This window comes from Pristis pectinata, chromosome 14 (assembly GCF_009764475.1).
Source record: "Pristis pectinata isolate sPriPec2 chromosome 14, sPriPec2.1.pri, whole genome shotgun sequence".
NCBI lineage: Eukaryota > Metazoa > Chordata > Chondrichthyes > Rhinopristiformes > Pristidae > Pristis > Pristis pectinata.
Window position 1 is genome coordinate 6,746,002 of NC_067418.1, and position 25,437 is coordinate 6,771,438.

The 25,437-nt window shown below is 43.1% G+C and overlaps 1 protein-coding gene across 6 annotated transcripts in view; it reads right to left on the reverse strand.

Moving 5' to 3' along the window:
• LOC127577799 (doublecortin domain-containing protein 1-like) overlaps positions 1–25,437 on the reverse strand; it is a 282,541-nt gene that overhangs the window by 95,181 nt on the left and 161,923 nt on the right. The window lies entirely within an intron of this gene.

A 25,437-nucleotide genomic window follows, 5' to 3' on the forward strand; every position in this document is an offset into this window, starting at 1 on the left:
TGAATATTAACTGACAATAATAATAATTTAATCAGCATAATATTTGCTGATACAGGTATGTATTCTCAGAGTAACGTTTGGTGGTGCACATACCCACACTGATATCAGAATCAGGGTCAGATTTATTATCACTGACTTACATGTTGTGAAATTTGTTGTTTTGTGACAGCAGTACAGTGCAAAGGTACAAAATTACTATAAACTACAAAAATAACTAAATAGTGCAAAAAGAAGGAATAAATGAGGTAGTGTTCATGGGTTCATGGACCGTTCAGAAATCTGTTGGCGGAGGGAAAGAAGCTGTTCCTGAATCGTTGAGTGTGGGTCTTCAGGCTCCTGTACCCGGATAGTGAGGGTGATGGATGCCGCATTCTTGAGGCACCGTCTCTTGACAATGTCCTCAATAGTGGGGATGGTTGTGCCCGTGATGGAGCTGGCTGAGTCTACAACTCCCTGCAGCCTCTTGCGATCCTGTGCATTGGAGCCTTCGTACCAGGCGGTGATGCAACCAGTCAGAATGCTATCCACTGTACATGTGTAGAATATAGTCTTTGATGGCATACCGAATCTTCTCAAAATCCTAACGAAGTAGAGCTGCTGGTGTGCCTCATTCATGATTGCATCAACGTGTAAGGCCCAGGATAGATCCTCCAAGATGCTGGTCAAGATATTGAAGTGCAATTCACACTGAGACAATACTGGGTTATACACTGACATTGAGCTGGTGAATATAATCAGTGATACAATACCAGTATGTACTATTACACCAATACTGTTAGTTTCCACGCGTATATTTATTGTGCTTGTATTCACACCGATGCATAACTAGTTCGTATTCTGTCAGTGATGTAATATTCAGCATGTCAGTCACAGGTGTTCCAAGTTGCCAGATTTGAATAATAATTTAATTTGTCTCTATTCTGAGGCATGGTAAACCTTAAAAAGGGACTTTCCCATCCTCTCAAGAGGAATCTGTTCAGATTGCATGCTGGACAGTTGTGATCCAATGGTGACATGTGTCCTCCCTGGTCTTGTGGGAATTTGTGCATTGTGATAAGACCTATTATCACATTTCTGTAAGGCTGACAGGGTTGCTTGATATTTCTCCTGTTCTAAATCCAGAATATAAATCACATAGTAATTCAGGATGGAAGAAAGCAGGAGCAGGAACAAGCCTCTCAGTTTGTTGGGTCTGCCACCAATTAGCTTATGGAAAATCTGTATCTTAATTCACCTATAGCGGTTCCTTTTCTCTTCATCATCTTGCTTAAGAAAAGTCATTGAATTTTTAACTGATGCCCACAACATCAATGGTCATTTGGAGGAGAGAGTTCCAGATTTCTATTGCCCTCATATGAAGGAGTACTCACTGACCTCACCCCTGATTGAGCTAACTGTAAAGAGTTGTGGACACAGCCCCGCACAGCACGGAAACCAGCCTCCCCTCCATGGACTCTGTCTACGCTTCTCGCTGCCTCAGTAAAGCAGCCAACATAATCAAAGCCCCCACCCACCCCAGACATTCTCTCTTCTCCCCCTGTCATATCAGGCAGGAGGTAAAAAAGCCTGAAGGCATATACCACCAGGCTCAAGAACAGCTTCTATCCCACTGTTATAAGACTATTGAATGGTCCCTTAGTACGATAAGATGGTCTCTTGACCTCACATTCTACTCATTATGACCTTGCACCTAATCGTCTGCCTGCACTGCACTTTCTCTGTAACTGTAACACTTTATTCTGCATTCTGTTATTGTTTTCCCTTGTACTACCTTGATGCACTGATGTGATTAAACGATCTGTATGGATGGCATCCAAAACAAAGATTTTCACTGCACCTCGGTATATATGACAATAACAAACCAATTTACCAATTTACCAACTCTAATTTTAATGCAGTCCCCCTTGATCAACAGTCCACCCACCAAAGGAATTAGCTTCCTTCCTTCAGTTCTTTTCACCATCTTGAACATCAGTCAGATCACCCCTTACTCTTATAGAATATAAAGCATAGAACATTACAGCACAGTACAGGCCCTTCAGCCCACGACGTTGTGCCAACATTTTATCCTGCTCTAAGATCTATCTCACCCTTCCTTCCCACATAGCCCTCCATTTCTCTATCTTGCATGTGTCTATCGAAGAGTCTCTTAAACGTCCCTAATGTATCTGCCCCCTCATCCTTTGCAGGCTGTGCGTTCCATGCACCCACCACTCTCTGTGTAAAAAAAACTTAACCCTGACATCCCCCTTGTACCTTCCTCCAATCACCTTAAAATGATGTCCCCTCATGTTAGCCATTGTCGCCCTGGGAAAAAGTCTCTGACTGTGCACTCGATCTATGCCTCTTCTGCAGTACAACTGGGCCATTCAGACTGATGTTAGGAAGCAGGCTGTAACACAATGGGTAGTGGAAATCTGAGAAAACCTCCTCTGAAAAACTATTAAACATGCTTAATCTTTGTGAGCTGTCCTCGTGAGTTAACCTGGCACCTTTCTGATGAACCTGCATTGACGCCATTCTTCCCAATGTGTGGTGCTAAGATGTGAACATACTCCAGATTCCAGTTAGATTCCATATAAAATTGTAATCTAACTTCTACCATTTTGTATTCCAGCCAACCGGAGCTAATGTCCCATAAATTCTTACTGTGTAAGCTATTGCTGAAGCAATCAGGGTAGCAGCATAGAGGAGGGATATACCTTGCTACTGATTGTGCAGCAGTTAGCGTAACACTATTACAGTGCCAGTGATCCAGTTTCAATTCCCACTGCTGTCTGTAAGGAGTTTGTATGTTCTCCCCCTGTCTGCGTGGGTTTCCTCCGGGTGCTCTAGTTTCCTCCCACATTCCAAAGACGTACAGGTTAGGAGCTGTGGGCATGCTATGTTGGCGGCAGAAGCATGACGACACTTGCGGGCTGCCCCCAGAACGTTCTCAGTAACGCAAAAAGACGCATTTCACAGTGTGTTTTGATGTGCATGTGACTAATAAATAAATATCTTATCTAATATCTTATCAAATCGCCCTTCTTGGTAGACAGGGCCTGGATCCAGGAAGGATACTGATGTGATTGCCCTGGGCCATGCCCTGGAGTCGGTGAAAAGGCCAAACATCCAGTCATCTCTCCTGCTACCGCTCAGCAGCCACTCAGATCTTGAAAAGAACTAAATCTATCAGTGCAAATACAAAATGGATTAAAAAGGACTCTTTGTTCCATCCAACTTGTCCAAATCAACCATGATGTCTTGTGCTTCACAGTATGTGGACTTCTCAGCTTAGCTGAGACTGTTGGATCATGGTCCAGGTGGTTGTTTTCCTTCTAGTTTTAGCTTTATTTACACTTGCTTATACGTTTGTGTGACCACCTGTTTGTCTGTAAACATTTTCAGACTGGTTTGTGATATAAGGAGAAAAGATGAGGACAAGTCCTTTGTCACTTGCTGTTTCTTGCTGCTACTTGCTGTTACGTGCTGACACTGCTTAACATGTACTCTGATGAATATCTAATAAATATGGCTGTAACCATAAGATTGGTGCCTTATTCTTCTGAAGAACCTTCTGGATAACAACATCTCCAGATCTAACAAGACCATGTTATCTCCCAGCAGCGATGAGCAAGCTGAAAATCCATCCCAATATAAAATTTCAGGTGAAGGTAGATAATGCATCATATTTGTTCATTATACTTTTTTCTTCAATATTTTAATGAATATATCCTGTCACATGTCAATGATGGTCATAAAGATTTACATAAGGTTAGGAAGTCATGGGCATGCTATGTTGGCACCGGAAGCGTGGCGACACTTGCGGGCTGCCCCCAGAACACTCTATGCAAAAGATGCATTTCACTGTGTGTTTCGATGTACACGTGACTAATAAAGATATCTTAATCTTAGATGTATAGTACTGATCTGGATCAGAGTGATCTATTGATTGCTTCAGGACTTTCAAAAGGAATTTTCCATTGTTTTTCCAGAATGGGCTAAAATTTAATCCAGTCCTGAAAGGTCACAAAATGACGGTTGGAGTGGTGAATACACACACACGCACACACACACACTCACTGACACACACATGCACACACACACAGACGTGCATACACACACAGACGCACACACACAGAGATGCGCACACACACAGATGCGCACAGACGCGCACACACACGCACACACACACAGATGCATACACACACAGACGCACACGCACAGACGCACACAGACGTGTACACACAGATACGCACACACGCAGAGATGCAGATGCACAGACGTGCACACACACACATAGACGCACACACACAAATGCACACACACAGACACACACAAATGCACACACACACAGATGTGCGCGCACACACACAGACGCACACACACACAGATGCACCCACAAGTACATGCACAGACGCACACACACATGCATACACACACACACATGCACACACAGACGCGCGCACACAGACGCGGACACACACACGTGCACACACGCGCGCACAAACACACACAGAAGCGCACACACAGACACGTACACACACAGACATGTACGCACACACAGACGCACACACATACAGACGCACACACATGCACACACACACAGACGCACACACACACACAAATGCACACAAATGCACACACACACATGCACACACACAGATGCATGCACGCACACACACACACACACACACACACACACACACACACACACACACACACACACACACACACACACACACAGGAGTTCCTCCAAACCAGCTCTAGGATTTCAGTCCTCTAATCTGTCCTTACTTTTCAATGGAGCTTTCTGCCTGGGGGGTAAGACATAAAATCCTTGTCCTATCTATTCTCTAAGTTGGATGCAAAGCTTCTCATAGCATGACTTCAAACCAGTGGAGGGCAGCCCTGTAATTGGTTACATGTTTCCCATTTTAAGAGAATGATTTTCTACAAGGAATACTTCAATGTGTGTAACACATTCTGGTACATCCTAAGGTCATAAAGGGCACCACCTAAATATGTCTTTGTTTTGGTAATAACTTTACCTAACTATGATTGGCCCTATAGGTTACGGGTAACCAGATCCAAAAACAACTTCTTTTCTCTCCTCTCCATGTGTCACTCCCAATCTTCCTCTCCCGCCTCCTCTCATCTTCGCGCCTCTTGCTGTTCTCTAATCTTCCTCCTCCCCAATTTGCCCCTCTAATCTATAAGATAAGATTTCTTTATTGGTCACATGTACATTGAAACACACAGTGAGATGCACCTTTTGCGTAGAGTATTGTGGGGGCAGCCCGCAAGTGTCGCTGCGTTTCTGGTGCCAACATAGCACGCCCACAACTTCCTAACCCGTACGTCTTTGAAATATGGGAGGAAACCGGAGCACCCGGAGGAAACCCATGCAGACAAGGGGAGAACGTACAAACCCCTTACAGACAGCGGCCGGAATTGAACCCAGATCGCTGGCACTGCAGTAGCGTTACACTAACCAGTACACTACCAGAAGAGGTAGAGTGAAGGGTTGGAGACTGTGGCAGCTCCACCGGGAAGGGGATGTGACAGAGGTGATTGGTTCAGGAGTCTGACAGCAGTGGGGAAGAAGCTGTTCTTGAGTCTGGTCGTCTGGGCTTTCAAGCTCCTGTATCTTCTCCCAGAAGGTAGAAGAGAGAAAAGGGAACGGCCGGGGTGGCCGGCATCCATGACGATACAGCTAGCCTTCCTGATGCAACATACCATGAAGATGCATAAGGATCGATAAGCCAATGATTTTATGTGCCAATCACACTTTAACTTGTGAAAAATATTTTATGGGAACAATTAAGAAGATTCACCAGATTCACACTCTATAAAGCAATTAGTCTCCAACTGACCCCAGCGTTCAGAGCAATTAAACGGAGTAACCCCAAGTCATGTGACTAACCATGACTGTCCTACACCTGACTGTAGCACAGACTCAGCACCTGCAGACCCTGACCAGCGCCCCCCTCCCCTCCACACTTATCTTTTCAGACAAACTACACCCTCCCCACCCCTTCCCCCCTTTCCCCACACCTGACAAGGTCTGACAAGGCAAAGCAGGCTCCAAGCAGCAAGCAAGATCCAAGCAGACCCTGAGACCCTGCCCCACAACACATGAAGGGTGTCACAGTTTGCTACAAATAGACTTAAATAATTTAAACAATGAAAATTATTAAAATATTTAAAAATAAATTGAAATAACTACACATTAAAATATGGACAAATAATAAAACATTGAAATAAAGTCAAATAGATAATGCACTTACCTTTTTCCATAGGGTCAGCCCTCTCCACAGCAAACCTGAGGAACGGATGCAAGGTGCATCTGTTCCCTCTCTTCAACAAGTCACTGCTCCACTGCTGGGCTCAATGGTGACTCCAGAGATGGAGTTCACTGTTAGATATGCACACACAGACATCTGGGCTGTCCTGAGGTGTGCACAGCTGACAGGTCTCTTCAGCGAGATTCAGTCCCATACCTTGCCCCAGTGTGCACAGAGCTGTATATTTATACAGAATTGGGGCTCACCATTAGAGACATTGGAAAGGAAAGGCATCCTCAGTTACTTGCACGGGCTCCATTTAGATAACAGTGGCTGTGTATGGCACACATCTTACATGGAAATAAATGCTTCAGCCTGTACTATATAATGAGGTTTAGCCTAAGTACCCAAGGACGAATTTCTACCCCATTATGTCAGTGTAGTCCAAAGATTATCATTGTTTACTGTACTCCGGCCCAAACTAATACCATGAGATTCTACATAGATTTAATATCTACAATTAGGAGACCAATTGTCCCCCTCCCGAAGGTATATCCAATTCTCCTAATTAAAATGTTATTTAATCAAGCAAAGTGATTTCAAAGGTACAGCTACGAGGTTGTCTATTGATTCAGTTGAGTGTTTTATATTTTTGTGCATGTGTTAGGATGAAATGTTATGGATTGTGCTCATCATACATTACATGGTCTGGTACGGCAATTCGAATTGACAGAAATTTAAGAAGCTGCAGAGAACAGTGGCCTCAACCCAATACATCACAGGCACGTCGCTGCCTCAAGAAGGCAACATCCATCATCAAATATCCCCACCATCTGGGCTGTGCCATCTTCTTGCAGCTCCCATCGGGCGTGAGGTACAGAAGCCTGAAGTTCCACACCACCAGGTTCAAGAACAGCTACTTCACTTCAACCATTTGGTTCTTGAACCAACCACCACAACCCTGATCACTACAGTTTAGCAACACAATGACCACTTTGATCATTTTGCACTAAAATGGACTTTTTATTTGTTCTAATGGTGTTCTTTCTTGTAAAAATTGTGTATAATTCATGTTTAATATGTTTTTCTTGTGAATACTGCTTATCTGATGCTATGTGCCTGTGATGCTGCTGCAAGTAAGTTTTTCATTGCACCTGTGCACACAGATACATGTGAATTTGACCATAATCTTGACTTTGACTTCTATCATCGCTGGAAGACTTTGCGAGACTGCAGCACACCTTAAGTACTTATTCCAGAAAGACCTAGCAGTCAACTCTCCATCTATGGACACACAAGAGACTGCAGATTCTGGAATCTGGAGCAACAAACTATCTGCTAGAGGAACTCAGCAGGTCCAGCAGCATCTGATGAAGGTGAAGGAATTGTCAACGTTTTGGGTCAAAACAGTGCATCATTGATCCTGAAGCAGGGTTTTGACCCGAAACGTTGACAGTTCCTTTCTCCCATAGATGCTGCTCGACCAGCTGAGCTCCTCCAGCAGATTGTTTGTTACTCTCTATTTATGTTCAGTGTTATTCTGTGACATCCAAAACCACCATTACTATAAAACAGAAAGGGTTAATCATATATTCCATCTGCAGACTCTCATGCGGTCAGAGATTTCCTAGAAAAATGTACAATTAATGACAGGATGATACACCATGGTACTTATACTACAAGTACTGGAAGTTTGGAATAAAAGCAGAAAATACTATAAAACGTCCAGTGAGCAACATCCACAGAGACAACATCTGGTCAAAGACTGTTTTTCAGAACTGGTTATTCCTTGGCGAATATGCATCCCCCTATCAAATCACTGCACCACATCAAAGCACCTGCTGCTAGCCCAAACATAATGTCAAAGCTTAGCACATTTTAACTGGGAGAGTCTGAAGGACTTGAGGGACTGAGTTATGGAGAGAGGTTGAGCAGGTTGGGACTTTTACTATTAGAGTGTAGGAGAATGAGGGGCGATCTTATAGAGACATAAAATCATGAGGAGCATAGATAGGGCGAATGCACACAGTCTTTTTCCCAGCGTTGGGGAATCAAGAACTAGAGGGCACAGGTTTAAGGGGAGAGGGGAGAGATTTAATAGAAACCTGAGGGGCAACTTTTTCACCCAGAGGGTGGTCAGTATATGGAACGAGCTGCCGGAGGAAGTGGTTGAGGCAGGTACATTGACAACATTTAAACGGCACTTGGACAGGTACCTGGATTGGAAAGGTTGAGAGAGATGTGGGTCAAACATGGCCAAATGGGACTAGCTTAGACAGGAATCTTGTTGGCATGGAGCAGATGGGCTGAATGGCCTGTCTCCATGCTGTATGACTCTGTGTGGAAGCAATAAAGCAAGACCTCACATGCTTAAGATCCTTCAAACCGTTTTATGGATGAGGTTATACTTCTGATGTGTAGTCAGTTTTACAATAAAGGGAATATGATAGCTAAGTTATACACATCAAGCTTTCTCAAAGAGCAGTGCAATAATGACCAGGTAATCTGCTTTTTAATGATGTAGGTTAAGGGATAAGTATAACCCCAGGACACTAGGGAGAAAAGGCTGGAGACACAAGAGACTGCAGATGCTGGAATCTAGAGCAACAAACAATCTCCTGGAGGAGCTCAGCGGGTCGGGCCGCACCTGTGGGAGGGAAGGATTTGTCAACATTTCAGGTCGAAACCCTGCACCAGGACTGAGAGTGGAGAGGGGGGATATGGCCAGTGTGAAGAGGGGAAGAGGAGTGGTGAGACAGGAGTACAAGGTGACTGGTGGACTGAGGAGGGGTGTAAGATGACGGGCAGGTTATGCCAGGTAGGGGAGCGGAGCAGAGGCGGAGTTGGGAGATAGAGGCAGGTGAATGATAGATGGAGGCAGAGAGAGAGAGAGAGAGAGAGAGAGAGAAATACATTATATATGTATGTGAGAGACAGACGGAAATAACGTCCTGAGATTTTTGTTGATGTGAGATCTTTCACAGAAGGCATTTTAATTAAATCAAGCAGTTCTTGCTCTATGTTACCACTGTTGTGTCAGTCTGCTTTTTGTACATTGGTCTCGAGAGCAGGACTTGAAACAGCAGCTTTGTGACTCAAGCACATATGCCCTAACCCTAACCATAAATGATTGATGGCCAATACCTGCAGTTGTGCCATAAATTACATCTGTAAGAAATGGGGAAAAAATAAATTATTAGGTAATTTGAAATAAATTTGCATTACAAGACTGTTCTTTCTGGTTATGATCTGTTGAAATCCTCATTTACTCTAATCTCAGAAAAGCTCCCTCTGCTGTACAAATATTCACACTGCATTGTCAGCAATTCATTCCGTTGATGTAACAGGCAAAGCGCAAGATAATGACAACATATTAACGTCTTATGTGTGTCCCTAACTGCTCAATGAGAACACAAATGGCATGGACCAATTTTTTTCCTCTTTAGTGTGGAGTGATGTAATGAAAGAGGCAGGAGAGCAAGGGTAAACCCCTTGTGGAAGAGCAGTGTGACACAATGTGAATTAATGAAAATAATGGAGTGGTTTTCCTGTGTCACAGTCAGTGGCAGTACCAAAGGTGCAGCAGTTGTATTTACTTGACTCGACATGTAAATGATTTGCTTTCCTTAAAGTGCTCAGAAAATGTTCCAAAAGGTTTTAGTGATCACAGGCTGTATTAATAAAATACTTGATATTAAAATCCATGCATCAGAGATTTCAATTTCAGGCTTGGTTTTGCTTTATAGGTTAATTTGGAGCATGGTTTTCATGCGCTTGTATTAAGTATGTGGGATGAATTAAATTTAAAACACAACACCCATTACCTGGCCAAAACATAGGTCCCTTCATTAATTTACTTTTTAATAGGAGGATTTAGCAAGCACAGAATTCTTATTACTAACCAGGATTTATTTAGTATCTGCATATATTCTGAGCTAAGCAATAGCATTCTTGGTGACCTAGTGTAGCCCGTCTCTGTCTTTATCCAGTAGGTACCCTTCCACAACAGAAACACAAGAGCCTGCAGATGTCTGAATCTGGAGCAAAGAACAAGCTGCTGGAGGAACTCAGCGGGTCGGGCAGCATCTGTAGAGGGAAGTGGACAGTCGGCATTTCGGGTTGAGACCCTTCCTCTCGACTGTTCCTCCGCAGTTACAGAAAACTCTCTTTACGCAGAGTGGCGGGTGCCTTGTACACGCTGCCGGGGTGGTGATGGATGTAGACAGGATAGCGGCGTTTAAGAGGCAGTTAGATGAGCACTTGAACAGGCAGGGGATGGAGGGATACGAATCATGTGGAGGCAGATCAGTTTAGTTTAATTTGGCATCATGGCCAGCACAGACATTGTGGGCCAAAGGGTCTGTACCGTTCTATGGTCCAATGGTTTGGCTTGCACTACACCACCAGACTGGGCTGTCTCAAAGAGTCCAACAATTATGGTTGACTGCATAGAGAGCTTGCCTAATTAGAAAGGCCCCAGATGGGCTACCTTAAAGGTCAGTGCCAAAGAATCAGTGGTGGTTGATGCGAGGTTCATTGTTCTTCTCAAAGGACTTCCCCTGCTGTGCTCTGGTGATGCAGCCTCTGTCAGAAGGTGTGTTGTGATGCCAGACCTGGAAGTGGTGAGCTACAGGTCATTGAACAGAGACGGGCTTGAGTTGGCATTCCACCATTTGTTGGAATCTCCCTTCTAACAGGGTTAACTCAGAGCTGGCTACCATGAAGGACAAGTTGGTCAAACAGTTCCTGTGATAATGCACACCACTGAATTAAGCAGGCCACTTATGAGCTGGTGTGTCCATATTGGTGCACAATTCCCTGCTATTGCAAATGGATGGCAAGGACTGAAGTCCCATGGTTTGTAACAAAGGCTTCCCAAGGAATTTGCCACTTCCTGGAAAGGCTGTTACCTGCCTTGCTCTTTGCTGCTAATGTGTACCTTACTGTTTTGTCAAGGTAAACCAAGTATGCATCATGCTTTGGCCTTTGTCATGTTTAGTGCGCTTCTACCATTGGCATGGTAGCAGCAGGGCCTGCCAGAAGCCGCCTCACTAACGCTGATGAGAAGGGCCAGGAGTTGAAGCAGTCAGACATCTTTGCTTTCAGGATCTTCCCAGCTCGAAAGAAAATGCAATCTGCAGGCTGCAGCAGATGAACCTTTCGAGCTGGGTTGTTGGCAGGTCATCAGTGTATAGGTTGAACAAGGTTGGGACTAAATAAGGTCCTTGCTGTAACCCAGGATTTCTTTGGGGAAAAGTAAAAAATGTCATGACACTAAATGAAGCACCAATGCACTGGTAGGTGATGCACCCTGATACTTCTTATATGAAGAGTTCCCATGGTAGCTGGACATTTTTAAAAGGCAATGTAATCAAGGAGTTCAGTACATTTAAGTAGGAAGGGTTGGGATCCATTTGCATGGACATCCCAGACAAGTTGATGTGTTCAGATGCCTGGAGAGGCACTTGAATCCATGACCTGTTGATTCAGAAGCACAAGGTCATTAGTGAACTAAAACTGGCATCATTGGATAGGAGTAAGAATCCATATTGTACCTTTCTCACAGATTAGTGTATAAAATCATGAGGGACATAGACAGGGTGGGCATACAGTCTTTTTTCCCAGGTAAGGGGAACTAAACACTTATGTTTGTTCTTCATCAAGAGACAAACTTCGCATGGGTTTAACATCTGAACATTTTATTAACCAACACCAGACTGGTTTGCTTTCCCTCTCTTTTTACAGCCACTTCCTGTCCCCCATGTGACCCCTCACATTGCCTGCTGGGAACTGAAGTTCTTTATTGTAACTACATAATAACACAAACACCAGAGGGCAGAGGTTTAAGGTGAGAGGTGAAAGATTTATAAGGGACTTGAGGGGCAACTTCTTCATGCAGAGGATTGTGTGTGTATATGGAATCAGCTGCCAGAGAAAGTGGTTGAAGCAGGTACAATAACAACATTTAAAAGATATTTGGATAAGTACATGGATAGGAAAGATGGGCCAAACACTGGCAAATGGGACTAGCTGGGTGAGCACCAGGGTCAGCATGGACTATTTGGGCCGAAGGGCCTGTTTCCATGTTGTATTACCTTATGACTCTATTTCATAAAGCACATGGTAACAAATGTTATTATTGAAGGAAAACCAGAAACTAACTTGTGCATACGATGGACCCGCAGTTAGCTCTATGTTGAATGACCAGATAATGGAAATTTAGTAGTATTGACCCAGCTGTGAATGTTGGCTGAGACATCAGGAATACTTTTACCCTTCTCCAATAGTCCCATGGGATCTTCTAAACCCATTTGTGAAGGTGGATAATGTCTCCTCTAAACTCACAATCTTTGGATTTAGAGGCAAGTGCTATCATTGAGTCAAATAGACACTTAGTTAAGTATTACAAGAATTTTGCATCTGAGACAGAGACAAGATATTGGGCAAGAGCAGCATGAAAGAGGCAGATAGTCGGGATTAGGATGAGGTTTCTGATTCAAGGCACTTAAACAAAAGAGGGAGTTTTATTTCCTTTTGTTTCAAAACAGCTTAAAATAACAAACCCACTGTCTTCTTATTCTGTACATACCAAGCTATCTAGGTGAATGAACTCAGATAACATACTAAAAAATCTCTAACTGCTTAAATTCTGAGGCTAATACAAAAAACTTAAATCAGGCAGCTGGCCAGTGGAGATTAATTATTGGAGCTATATTGTTATTGCCAAATTGAAAGTAAATCTAATCTGAAAGAATTTGCTCAGTTTGCATTTCATTGATGATAAATGACATTTCCCTTCACATCTCAGATTCCTGTAATTTTTGTATTGAAGAATTGGAATTGGTTTATTATTGTCACTTGAGTGAGGTACAGTGAAAAACTTGTCTTGCATACTGTTCATACAGATCAATTCATTACACAGTACATTGAGGTAGCACAAGGTAAAGCGATAATAGAATGCAGAATAAAGTGTCACAGTTACAGAGAAAGTGCAGTGCAGGCAGACAATAAGGTGCAAGGTTGTAACAAGGTAGATTGAGAGGTCAAGAGTCCATCTTATCATACTAGGGTACTGTTCAATAGTCTTATAACAGTGGGATAGAAGCTGTCCTTGAGTCTGGTGATACGTGCTTTCAGGATTTTGTATCTTCTGCCCGATAGGATAGGGAGAAAAGAAAATGTCCGGGGTGGGAGGGGTTTTTGATTATGTTGGCTACTTTACTGAGGCAGCAAGAAATGAGGGGAGGCTGGTTTCCGTGATGTGCTGGGCTATGCCCACAACTCTCTGCAATTTCTTGCAGTCATGGGCAGAGCAGTTGCCATACCAAGCCGTGATGTATCTGGATGCTTTCTAATAGTGCATCGATAAAAATTGGGGAGTGTCAAAGGGGACATGCCAAATTTCTTTAGCCTCTATTTCCTCAGGAGGCTAAAGAAATTTGGCATGTCCCCTTTGACACTCCCCAATTTTTATCGATGCACCATTAGAGGGCCTGATGAGCTTCCTTGGCCATGATGTCTACGTGGTTGGACCAAGACAGGCTATTGGTGATGTTCACTCCTAGGAACTTGAAGCTCTCAACCTCAGCACTGTTGATGTAAACAAGAGCATGTGCACCGCCATCCCTTCCTGATGTCAATGTCCAGCTCTTTTGTTTGAATGAATTGTTGGTTATAAAACTGGTCGGTTAGGAAGTATTCCTAATTCAGAAAAATGAAGTGCCCAGCCCGGCCCATTCTTAGGTCCAGTTAGTCATCCAGATGGTCAAAGTTTGATCTATACTTTGCTTCAGTTTGAATTGGTTTCTAAACGGTTGAATGATGTTGGTATGGTCAGTGGTCTCCGAACACACTGTTCCACCAGCAAACCTGCTATAACTTCCAACTCCTACCTGCTGAGGAAAATTATATTATTTTCTGGAATCAACACAAGGGATCTTCATCCATGTGGACCCAATCTATCTTAGCCTCCAACAGTCATGATTATGGATAGTAATCACCAATACATTTTCTTTCACCACCTCCCTGTATGCTACAGATGTATCTTGTACTAGCTCTTTCAAACTGTGTATCCCTTCCAATTGCAAGACATACACCCCTCCTTCTCCTAGGGTAATCACTATAATTTGTCCCTCTATTTTCCTGCTACTCTTCACAAACTATTGATTCTCAGGTCAGAAAAGGTACCTGAAATAGGTGGGTTCCTAATTCAGAAAAGGTTGGAGAGTCTAGGCTTGTATCCAGTGGAATTTGGAAGAATAATAGGAATGATAGGGAATGTGACTGAAACCCGAGGGATGTTGACAGGTTTCCTCTTGTGGGACAATCTAGAATTAGGAGTTAATGTCACCGATTTAAGACAGATGGCACAATCTTTCTCACTCAGAGACATGAGTCAAGCAACTCTCTTCAAAGGCAGTAAACACATGTCTTTAACAAGTTTTAAGGCAAAGGTGAATAGATACTTGATAAGCAAGGGGGTGAAAGGTTGCCACGGGTATCCAAGAACGCAGAGTTGAGGTTGCAATCAGATCAGGCATGATCTTATTGAATGACAAGTGGTTTACCCCTGCTCCTAATTCTTATGTTCTTAAGTCTTTTCTTCCCAAAATCTCCAGGTCCACAAAATACAAACAGGACAAAGCAATAAGTAATGTATTTAAGCATAACGAGGGCTGGTCTGCCTGGTCTTTATGGGCTTCCAGATCACTATTAAAGAAAGTGAAGTATTTTTGCTCCCTCTCCACCCAGGCCCCTGCTATTGGTTACCCATACCAGCTGCTTGAATGTCCTCTGAAGCCAGAAATACTTCACTTGCAGCTGGCATCAGATAAAAAGACCCAGGAAATAGACTGTAAACCAAGAGATCCTAGAAGTAATTTACAGGCGTATGAATGATCCATGTATCATATTTCAAAGTTGTCTAAGGAGGTTAAGGAACTTGGTAGCAGCAATCACGAAGAAGGCACATCGGGGGCTCTACTTCATTAGGAGTTTGAGGAAATTTGGTATGTCACCAAATTTCTACAGATGCACAGTGGAGAACATTCTGACTGGTTGCATCACCGCCTAGTATGGAGGCTCCAATATGCAGGATCGCAAGAGGCTGCAGAGGGTTGTAGACTCAGCCAGCTCCATCACGGGCACAACCCTCCCCACCATTGACGACATCTTCAAGAGGTGGTGCCTCAAGGCGGCGGCATCCATCATTAAGGACCCTCATCACCTGGGACATGCCCTCTTCATGTTACTACCATCGGGGAGGAGGTACAGGAGCCTGAAGACCCACACTCAACATTTCAGGAATAGCTTCTTCCCCTCCGCCATCAGATTTCTGAATGGTCCATGAACACTACTTCATTATTTGTCTTTTGCACTACTATAAGTTACAAAAATAAGTAAATAATGTTTATGTCTTTATGTCTTGCACTGTACTGCTGCCGGAAAACAAGTTTCACGAAATACGTCAGTGATAATAAACCTGATTCCGACAGTTCCACAATGTAAGGGATTCTTTCTGCACTCCTTGTGGCCTGGCAGGAATGTAATTGGAAAATCATTTTCTATTATTTTCATTGTGAATAATATTCTGTCCCATCCCTATCCGAATTCCTATTGGGTACCCACGACACTACATCCGCAATCACATTTTGTTTTGAGCTCTAATGCTAATGGCTCAATTTCACAGTTTTTCCTCACCTTTTGTGGATGTACATGGTGTAAGTTCAATTGTTTTTTTTCTTGCCTATTATTGTTGGTTACAGGATAATAACAGTTTTGACTCAATAATTTGAAGGAACACGTGCAAGTTTCCACTTACATGTTGTATTAGAGTAAACCATTAGGGGCCCACCTCCAAGATTCTTCTCATAAAAGATACTGGCGCTTTGCTCTTCCTTGTCCCAATTCCACATCCCATTTTCCTCAGTAACTGATGCAATGGTGTCAGTGCTGTTGCAAGATCTAGCAAAAGTCCAGCATAGTATTGTCCTATAACAAGGAATGAAACAAGCCCTGCCACGTTTTCAGATTTCCTTACCCTCACAATTGTTTCCATTTTTTTCTTTGATTGGCTGCAATCTATTTGCATCCACTTTTAGCCCAAGGTAAACTATTTCTTTCTGTATGAGTGCACACTTGCTTCTTTTGAGCTGTACTTTGGGAAAGATCTTCCACTGCCTCAAGCTTGCTGCTCGCCTGTTTCCAGGATCACACTGTTCCTTCCAGTGTGGTCAAAGGGGTGGTCTTCTGCTGGAAGCATGGCTCACAGCACTTGGCAAGATGCAGGGCAGCACAGGGACTCTTCCGAAGCTAGAACCCGGTGCAGTGACAAAGACAGCATTGACAGTGCAAGGCCACAGTCCCAGGCTTGCCAGCAGTCAACTTGCTTCAACATTCACAAACATTCACAATCAATCGCTCAGAACCTGTCAGAAACTAAAATTGTGAAAAGAATTAAAGTTATAGAAAGGTAAAGGTATAAAAATTAAAAAGGTGAAAAAGGAAAACACACACACACACAAAATAATTAAAACATTTGACCTATAAAACCCTCTCTCCAAGCAGGCAACTTCTCCCTTTGATTTCAGCTTGAGAGCTGGGAAATATCTGCAGAAATTCGCACTGAGTTCTCATAAAGAAGCTAACCAGGTAATGCAGAAGTCCCAGGGCCGACATACTGCTGAGCTTCCACTTAGGAATTACCCAGGTAGGTATTTGCCATCGTATCCTTTGCAAATCTCATTGGAAGATTTGTCCTATTGTGTCCACATAGCCAATAGCAAGTATTAACTAATGTTTGAAGGGTTCCTTCAACATTTGTGGCTATGAATATATCAACTTGATTGTACATTCAAAGATTTATAACTTGCAGTATTTTGTCCACTGTAGACTGAAAGATCTTTGGAGATGACTTCATATCATAAGGTGTGTACAACAACAGGCCATTATGGGGAATTAATGATGCAATGTTGCTGACTCTCACATCCATATTCAACTGAGCACATCCATATGGCAGATTCGGTTTGGTGAAAACATTGACTTTTGTTAACTGAGCATATAAATCCATGAAGCAGGATTATCAACTGCTTGGTTTAATGTCACCATGCAATCACCACACAATAGAACAGTTTCTCTGCATTAGGTATGGTCAGTCACACTGAATTGACTTTGCTGGAGTTCATTTAACTCTTCCTCCAGCCAATTATTCAATTGTTATCGTCAGGTTGAGGCTTATAGTACATTCATTTTGCACCTAACTTGATAAGAGCATAGGCATTATAATCTGCAATACCTGTGCAGACATCCCAGAACATCTCTGCACACTTTCCCAACAGCATACCTAAGTGTTGATTTTAAAGCATCACTTTCTCTAAGCCAACCTTTGCCCACAATAGATCTGTATAATCAATTACAGTCATTGGTAACTCTATTTGCTAATCATTGTGATTCACTAAACATTTCAGCTGGCCTAAACTCTACAATATTTCATGACTCCATCATTTCACCTGAATACGTGTTCAAGTTCACAGTGACCCTTGTCAGTGCCATTTGGCTTTGCTGACTCAGATGTGCATCTTTACCTAAGACAACTTCTAACCCGTTATAAGATTATTCAGCAGTCCGCTAGTCCGATAAAATAGACCTCACAATCTACCTCGTTATGGCCTTGCATCCTATTGTCTGCCTTTCTCTGTAACACTATATTCTGCATTGTTATTGTTTTCCCTTGTACAACCTCAATGCACAGATGTGATGAAATCTGTATGGATTCATGCAAAATTACATGTGACAATCATAAACCGATTTGTCAATTTATTTAGCAATCTGTTGTGTCAATGCACACACTGATGTGCTGACCATTTAACCACAGCTTTGTTGAAATATGTGTGCTTTAATCCCATTGCTGCTGCTGGTGGTGTCAGTGGTGTAAACCAACAAATTCTCCATGATCCACACATACTTCAATACTGTATGCACTTGATTTCCGTACCTTGAAAAAATTCACATCATTCTTGGTTGCTTTGGCTCACTATTTTGGCATTAAACCTGATTGAAAAGATAAGTATCCTTTTCCTGACAGTTAAAACCCATATAAGGCAGAAGGTAGTTGTAGATGGAGCATATTCTGCCCGGAGGTCAGTGACCAGTGGTGTTCCGCAGGGATTTGTTCTGGGACCTCTGCTCTTTGTGATCTTTATAAATGACTTGGACGAGGATATGGAAGGGTGGGTTAGTAAGTTTACTGATGACACAAAGGTTGGTGGTGTTGTGGATAGTGTAGAAGGTTGCTGTAGATTACAACAGGACATTGATAGGATGCAAAGCTGGGCTGAGAAGTGGCAGATGGAGTTCAACCCAGAAAACTGTGAAGTGATACACTCTGGAAGATCAAATTTGAAGGCAGAATACAAGATTAATGGCAGGCCTCTTATCAGTGTGGAGGAACAGAGGGATCTTGGGATCCACATCCATAGATCCCTTAAGGTTGCTGCGCAAGTCAATAAGGTTATTAAGGCGGCGTATGGTGTGTTGGCCTTCATTAGTTGGGGTATTGAGTTCGAGAGCCACGAGATAATGTTACAGCTCTATAGAACTCTGGTTAGACCACACAGAGTATTGTGTTCAGTTCTGGTCACCTCATTATAGGAAGGATGTGGAAGCTTTAGAGAGGGTGCAGAGGAGATTTACCAGGATGCTGCCTGGATTGGAGAGCATGTCTTATGGGGATAGGTTGAGTGAGCTCGGGCTTTTCTCTTTGGAGAGAAGGAGAATGAGAGATGTACAAGATAAGAGGCACAGATCAAGTGGACAGTCAGGGACTTTTGCCCAGGGTGAAAATGGCTAACACGAGGGGACATAACTTTAAGGTGATTGGAGGAAGGTATAAGGAGGATGTCAGAGATAAGTTTTTTTTAAAACTACAGAGTGGTGGGTGCGTGGAATGCACTGCCGGCAGAGGTTGTTAGGGGCAGATACATTAGGGACATTTTGAGAGACTCTTAGACACATGAATGATAGGAAAATGGAGGGCTACGTGGGAGGGAGGGTTAGATAGATATTAGAGCAGGATAAAACGTCAGCACAACATTGTGGGCCAAAGGGCCTGTACTGTTCTGTAATGTTCTATGTAAAATATCTTTACACTTTGAATGATGTATGCTATGAATGGCTTCCAAGGCATCTATAAAAAAAACATCAGCGTCTCCAATATCATTTAGATTCTACTTTGGAAGTCCAGCCTTTGCCACCCTTCTATGACTCCAAACTGTCATTGTATTAGTACCTTGCATTGATTAAAATTTCCCAGTGCTATTCCTATGGATATTGTAACTTTGCATAAAAGGTCAAATATTAGGTTTTGTATGTTTAATAGATTCAATGGAATTCATTCCTTTAATAAACCACAAATGAATTTGAAAAAAATGCCAAGGTTTGTGTACTGAGAGAGGTGACGATATACTTGCCAATGTAGTCTGCCTTCTGATTGTACATCCTAAATATGCTCCACATTTTCTTATGGTTTTGGATTAAAGTGCTCCTGTAATGTTTGCACAATAAAATATCTTTTGCTTTTCATAGCCATAGATTTGCCAACACATTGTGGTTCTGGACCCAATTGAGTTAACAAAATAGTTTTCATGAACCCTTGTACATACTAACCACTCCTATAATTTACAGTGTTATTTGCATTTCCACAAGTTCTGTGTGAGAGCTGAAAGGTTCACACACCCAATGTATACCAAGGCTGCCAAGGTAACCAGCGTAAGTCTGAGCAGCAATATTATCCTCTTTGCTTGACACCAGAACATGCAGCATTTCCCACCATTTCACCTGTACACTCACTAAATTAATCACATTGACTTTCTGCACTGAGTAACCCATCATGCATTCTCTGATCCATGTGCACAGATGCTCCCAAAGTCACTCTACATATCCTCATATCATCAATCTTGTCTTCAACGACTGTGTCAGGCCTTCCCAAAGTACCTATGCAGATGCTTCTCCAGACTTGCTGTTCCCCCTAATCCTGCAGAACATTGACTGTTATTCTCCCCCCTTGCCAGTCCTCACTCAGGATTAGCTGCCACTAAACTCAGCAACATTACTGGTCCTCAAACTGCCACTGTGGTCACCAACACTATTAGCTCACAGTTAAGTCTCTGGTTTGGCTCAAAGTCCACCATCTCTCCTCATGCAGTCCTTTTTAAATGCAGAGTACATTCTTTATATTCCTTTCACTAATTTGTAATCTGTGTGGATTCTTATCCTAACCACATGTAGCACCAGGAATAAAGTGAATCACTTATTACTAAAGCTCTTGTTTATTCCACTAACTACACTGTGCACGCAGGCATGTCATATATACAGTATGTCATATTTATGTACAATAGTCAATCGAATTGTCTGGTAATGTGTGACTGCAGTCACTCCCAGATGCTTCTTAGAATTTCATGTGCTTTTTCAGTTGCAAACACTTTATTTATCCTCTGCGATCTTTGGCCTTTGGGCACAGAATTCATCATATCTTTGAATGTTAAAAATTTATTTGCCCACGTTGCTATCTAATCCTTTTCAAAGTGGATGGCTTGCTGCATTCCCTATCTTTGCTGTTTTGCCTTATTCTTATCGAATTTTGCTCTGAACTCCTGATGGCGCAGATGACACTCTTTCATTCTCTCTTATCTGCTATGAGGTTTGCTCTCTATTTTTGTTGTGCTGAATATACAAATGTTGCAGTTTGCACCTAAGTGCACCGATTTAATTTGGTAATTGGGGAAATAGCACTGTGCACGTGAGGATATAGTTTGTTGCGCAACTGACACTTGGTAAACGTCAGCCATGCTAAGGAGAATTGTGCACAAAACTGTTCAAGCCAATTTCCCCACAGGGGACGATTGACCTGGAAATGATTGGGAGCACTATCTAACTTGGAGGAAATCGCTTTTACACAAGATTAAACAGGTTAATTTACAAGGACAGATTATACGTTCTACACTGGTATTCCCCTAATATTGAAGATTCAGAGACTGAGTGTTTAAGACAATTAAAGTAAGTGTTTCAGTAGATGGAAGTTATTTCCTCTGGTGAAGGAGTCCAGAATAAGGGGGTATAACCATAAAATTACATCAGGATGATGTCAAAAGATTTATTCATCAAAATAAAAAAGTGGAAACTTGGAATTCTGATTCACAAGAAGCTGAAGGTGAGGCCAACTAAAAAGTTGCCCATGGAGAGTGGTAGCTTTTTGTTAGAGAAGGGTATCAAGGTTGATAAAGCCTTAGTGAAGTTAAAATGGAAATCTAACTGATTGGGAGTAAGGCCGTGAGAAGCAAAAGGACTGCAGATGCTGGAATCAGGATGAAAAACACAATGATGCTAGAGGAACTCAGCAGGCCAGACAGCATCTGTGGAGAAAAGCAGGCGGTCAACATTTCGGGTCCGGGCCTTCCTTCAGGACTGAAGATAGGAAAAGGGGAAGCTCAATATATAGGAGGGAAAAGCAGAGCAGTGATAGGTGGACAAAAGAGGGGTGGCAGGGTGGGCACAGGGTGGTGATAGGTAGATGCAGGTAAGAGAAAGTGATAGGCAGGTGTGGGGGAGGAGGGGAGAGCAGATCCACCAGGGGATGGGTCAAAGGCAAGGAGAGAGAGGGGGAGAAAAAAGGGGGCTAGGAAAGGGAAGAGAAGCATGGAGGAGGGGGGATTACCTGAAGTGGGAGAATTCAATACTCATGCCTTAGGCTGCAAGGTTCCAAGACGGAAAATGACGTTGTTCCTACAGTTCGCGCTTGGAATTCTCCTGGCAGTGGAGGAGGCCAAGACTGACATATCAGTTGTGTTAGGTCTTATGTTCTATGCTGCACCATTAAAAGTGATTCAGGATCCTTGATCCTGACTGCTATCTGGTTACCTGTATTGGAAATGTAGGTAATAATGGTCTGTTCCAAAGCACCCCAAAGGGAACACGAGGTTCACCAGCACAATGATTGCAAACAGTTATCAACCTCTATCCTGAAATTTTCAGTTGGTCTCATCCTCAGCTTTTATGGAGCAGGATTCTAGACTTCCACTGTCTGATTGATGAATAAGAGTCCTCAACATTATTCTGAACAACCTAGTTCTAATCTTAAGATTATGATCCTTTGTTCTAGAAACCCCTACCTAGGAAATACCTTATCCTCATTTACCCGAATAACACCTTTAATCATTTTAAACACACAGTTAGATCAACCCTCAAACATTCAACAGAACACCAGCACAGATTATGCAACTGGCCCTAATGTTCAATCTTGCATAAAGGAAGATTTCTCTTTGCTAAATTATACTAGAGATCATCTTCAGGTCAATTAGTGCCAAGGGGAAAGCCATCAAAGCATGACTGCCACTTACAGTGCTTAAGGTGACAAATGAAGCCACAGTGACTGACTCTTGCATTATCCAATGCTTCCTTAGTGAGGACACAAGGGGCTGCAGATTTGGGAATCTGGAGCAACAAACAAGATGCTGGAGGAACCCAGTAGGTCAGGCAGCATCTGTAGCGGGAAATGGACGGTTGACACTTTGGATCGAGACCCTTCATCTGGACTGAAAGATAGAGGGGAGGTAGCCAGTGTAAAGAAGGGAAGGGGTGGGAATAACCGGCAAGTGAGAGGTGGATCCAGGTGAGCAGGGGTGATAGGCAGATGGAGGAGAGGAGGGTGGGAATAGCGACGGAGGCTGGGAGGTGATGGGTGGAGGTGACAGAGGGCTGCAGATGGTGGGATCTGATAGGAGGGGAAGGTGGAGAATGGAATAAAGGGAGGGAGGTGGGGAGGGCAGAGGGGAGGGGACCCAGTGGGAGGGGTGTGTGGGTGGTGGGCAGGTGGAGGGGGGGGGGAAAGAAACAGAATGATGGGGGCTGGGGTGGGTGTAGGAAGAACTGGGGAGATCAGGAGAGAGAAAAGGGACAGAGGGGGAGCGGTTTATCTGAAAATGGAGAATTCAATATTCATGCCATTGGGTTGTAGACTACCCAGGCGGAATACAAGGTGTTGTTCCTCTAGTTTGCACTTAGCCTCACCCTGGCAGTGGAGGCCGAGGACAGACATGTTGGTATGGGAATGGGGAGGAGAGTTAAAATGGCCAGCAACCGGGAGTTCCAGACGGCCATGGCAAACAGAGTGCACTTTAGTGAGAATAAGCAACAGAAAACATTGTAGGAATCATAACCACTTGACATTGGGAAGAAAATGGGGTACTGATTAATTGGCAAATCATTCAGGGCAGGGGAGGGCAGAACCACACACCAGAACCACACAGGCCAGACTGTGTTCAAAGGCAGGGAAGCATCCTGACCAAGAGATGCTGTGATCATAAAGGAAAATCAACACTGGGAATTCAGCCTGCTTAATGGAAATTGGAACCTTTTTTAGTTGGTGGTGTGTCAGTCACCACAGTGGGACGGTGTTCTGTAACACTGGCCAGGATTTCACATGGTGTCCCTTAGTGCATGTGTTTACTGTACCAGCTTATTTCCTATCCTCTGGTCGTCTTAAAGGCGTAAGCTATCTGAGCAGGAAACTGACAATCAGGGTGAAGTGCTAGGCTAAAAAAAAGATGAACGCAATTAATAATGAACAAACTAATTGACTTAAATGAGGCAAATCTGAAAATGTGGCAGCATTTCTTTCTTCAGATGAGGCTGGCAACTCCAGGAGGAGTTCTGACTGTGCTGCTATATTTACACTGTAATATTGCTGTCAGACCAGGAGAGAGTCAAAAGCCCAGAAATTATTTTGCATCATTCCAAAAAACTCTGCAATCAAAAATTAGCTTAATCTGGAGTGAAGCAATTTTGCACACATTTCTGGATGCCCCAAGAGCAACCAGGAAATTCAAATCCTTGTTTATCCTCCCTGGATTTTTTTGGATTTTAATGCTCCTCCTCCCCCAAATGGAACTGCATTACCCAAACTTCACCTGCAGTAAGATCTTCAATCTCACTGCTCTGAAAAATAATAGTTCTTATTTAGTCACAGAACAGCCAGGTTTTTACAAATCCCTGAAACGTGAACTGTTTCTCTCTCCACAAACGCTGCTTGACCTGCAGAGTGTTTCCAGCATTTTCTGTTTTTATTGACTAGTCCCATTTCCCTTGAAACAATGTTATTTAAAAGGCCAACACTCAAATGGCATTCTTCATCTTCAGCGAAATCCAAGATCTCCTGCAAAACCTCAAATAAAATCTGAACTTCTTTGCCCAACAGGTCAGGGTCCTGGTCATTCTCAGCTTCCTCGTCTCAGAATTACTTCAGGCTACTGTTGCTGATCACAGTCACATCTCAGCTTATTTCTCACCGCTATAGTAGGGAGGTCACCCAAGCCCTGTACTCAAGGAGAGCTTCCCTTAAGCCCAGAAACAGGCAGAGAGGGCAAAAGTATTTGCTTGCCTTGCAGGCTTTTCCAATACAGGCATAGACTTATGTCTGTACAGTGACCTCTGTGGTAACTTCTCCCCAGGCACACCTGCTGTGGCCCTGGAGGGTATATTTGGCCTTTTCACAAAAGAGACATAGCTCCTGCAGGCACTGTTCTTTGCCAGACTAACCAGCTCCCCCACCCCATTCCCATCATTCCCGCATCTATTCATTCAATAGCAACGTGTCTTTGAAGCTGGAGCAGTGTCGTGTTACAGTCCACTCCCTTAAGAGATGCCAGAGATCTGTGGATGACTGGTGCAAGAATTTGCAATAGACAATGTCACTTGCAGAAAGTACCACGCTGTTCTGTAATCTCCATCTCTGTGTGACTACCACGCATACTGCTAGGGTAACACAATTTACAATCTTTGGATGATAAAACAGTAAAGTAATTTCCAGCCCAGTCCATTTACATCCACATGAATGTCAGCTGAACTTTGGATGTTTAGATCTGTAGATATCAGTGCCTGTGTTATCACAAGTTGGTTGAAAACTTGGCCCAACCTAACTCACAAGTAGTTTTGCATCCAGGGTCAAGTCTAGGGGGCTGTTAAAAAATGCATGGAATTGTGGAGTTTATTAACAGAAACAGAATATAAAATCAAGGGATTAAATGTTAAATATTCACAAACTATTGATGACAAATCGATGCAGAGTCCCATATTTCATTCTGACACAGGAGACCATTTGGTTTCCTGTGCGAGGGCA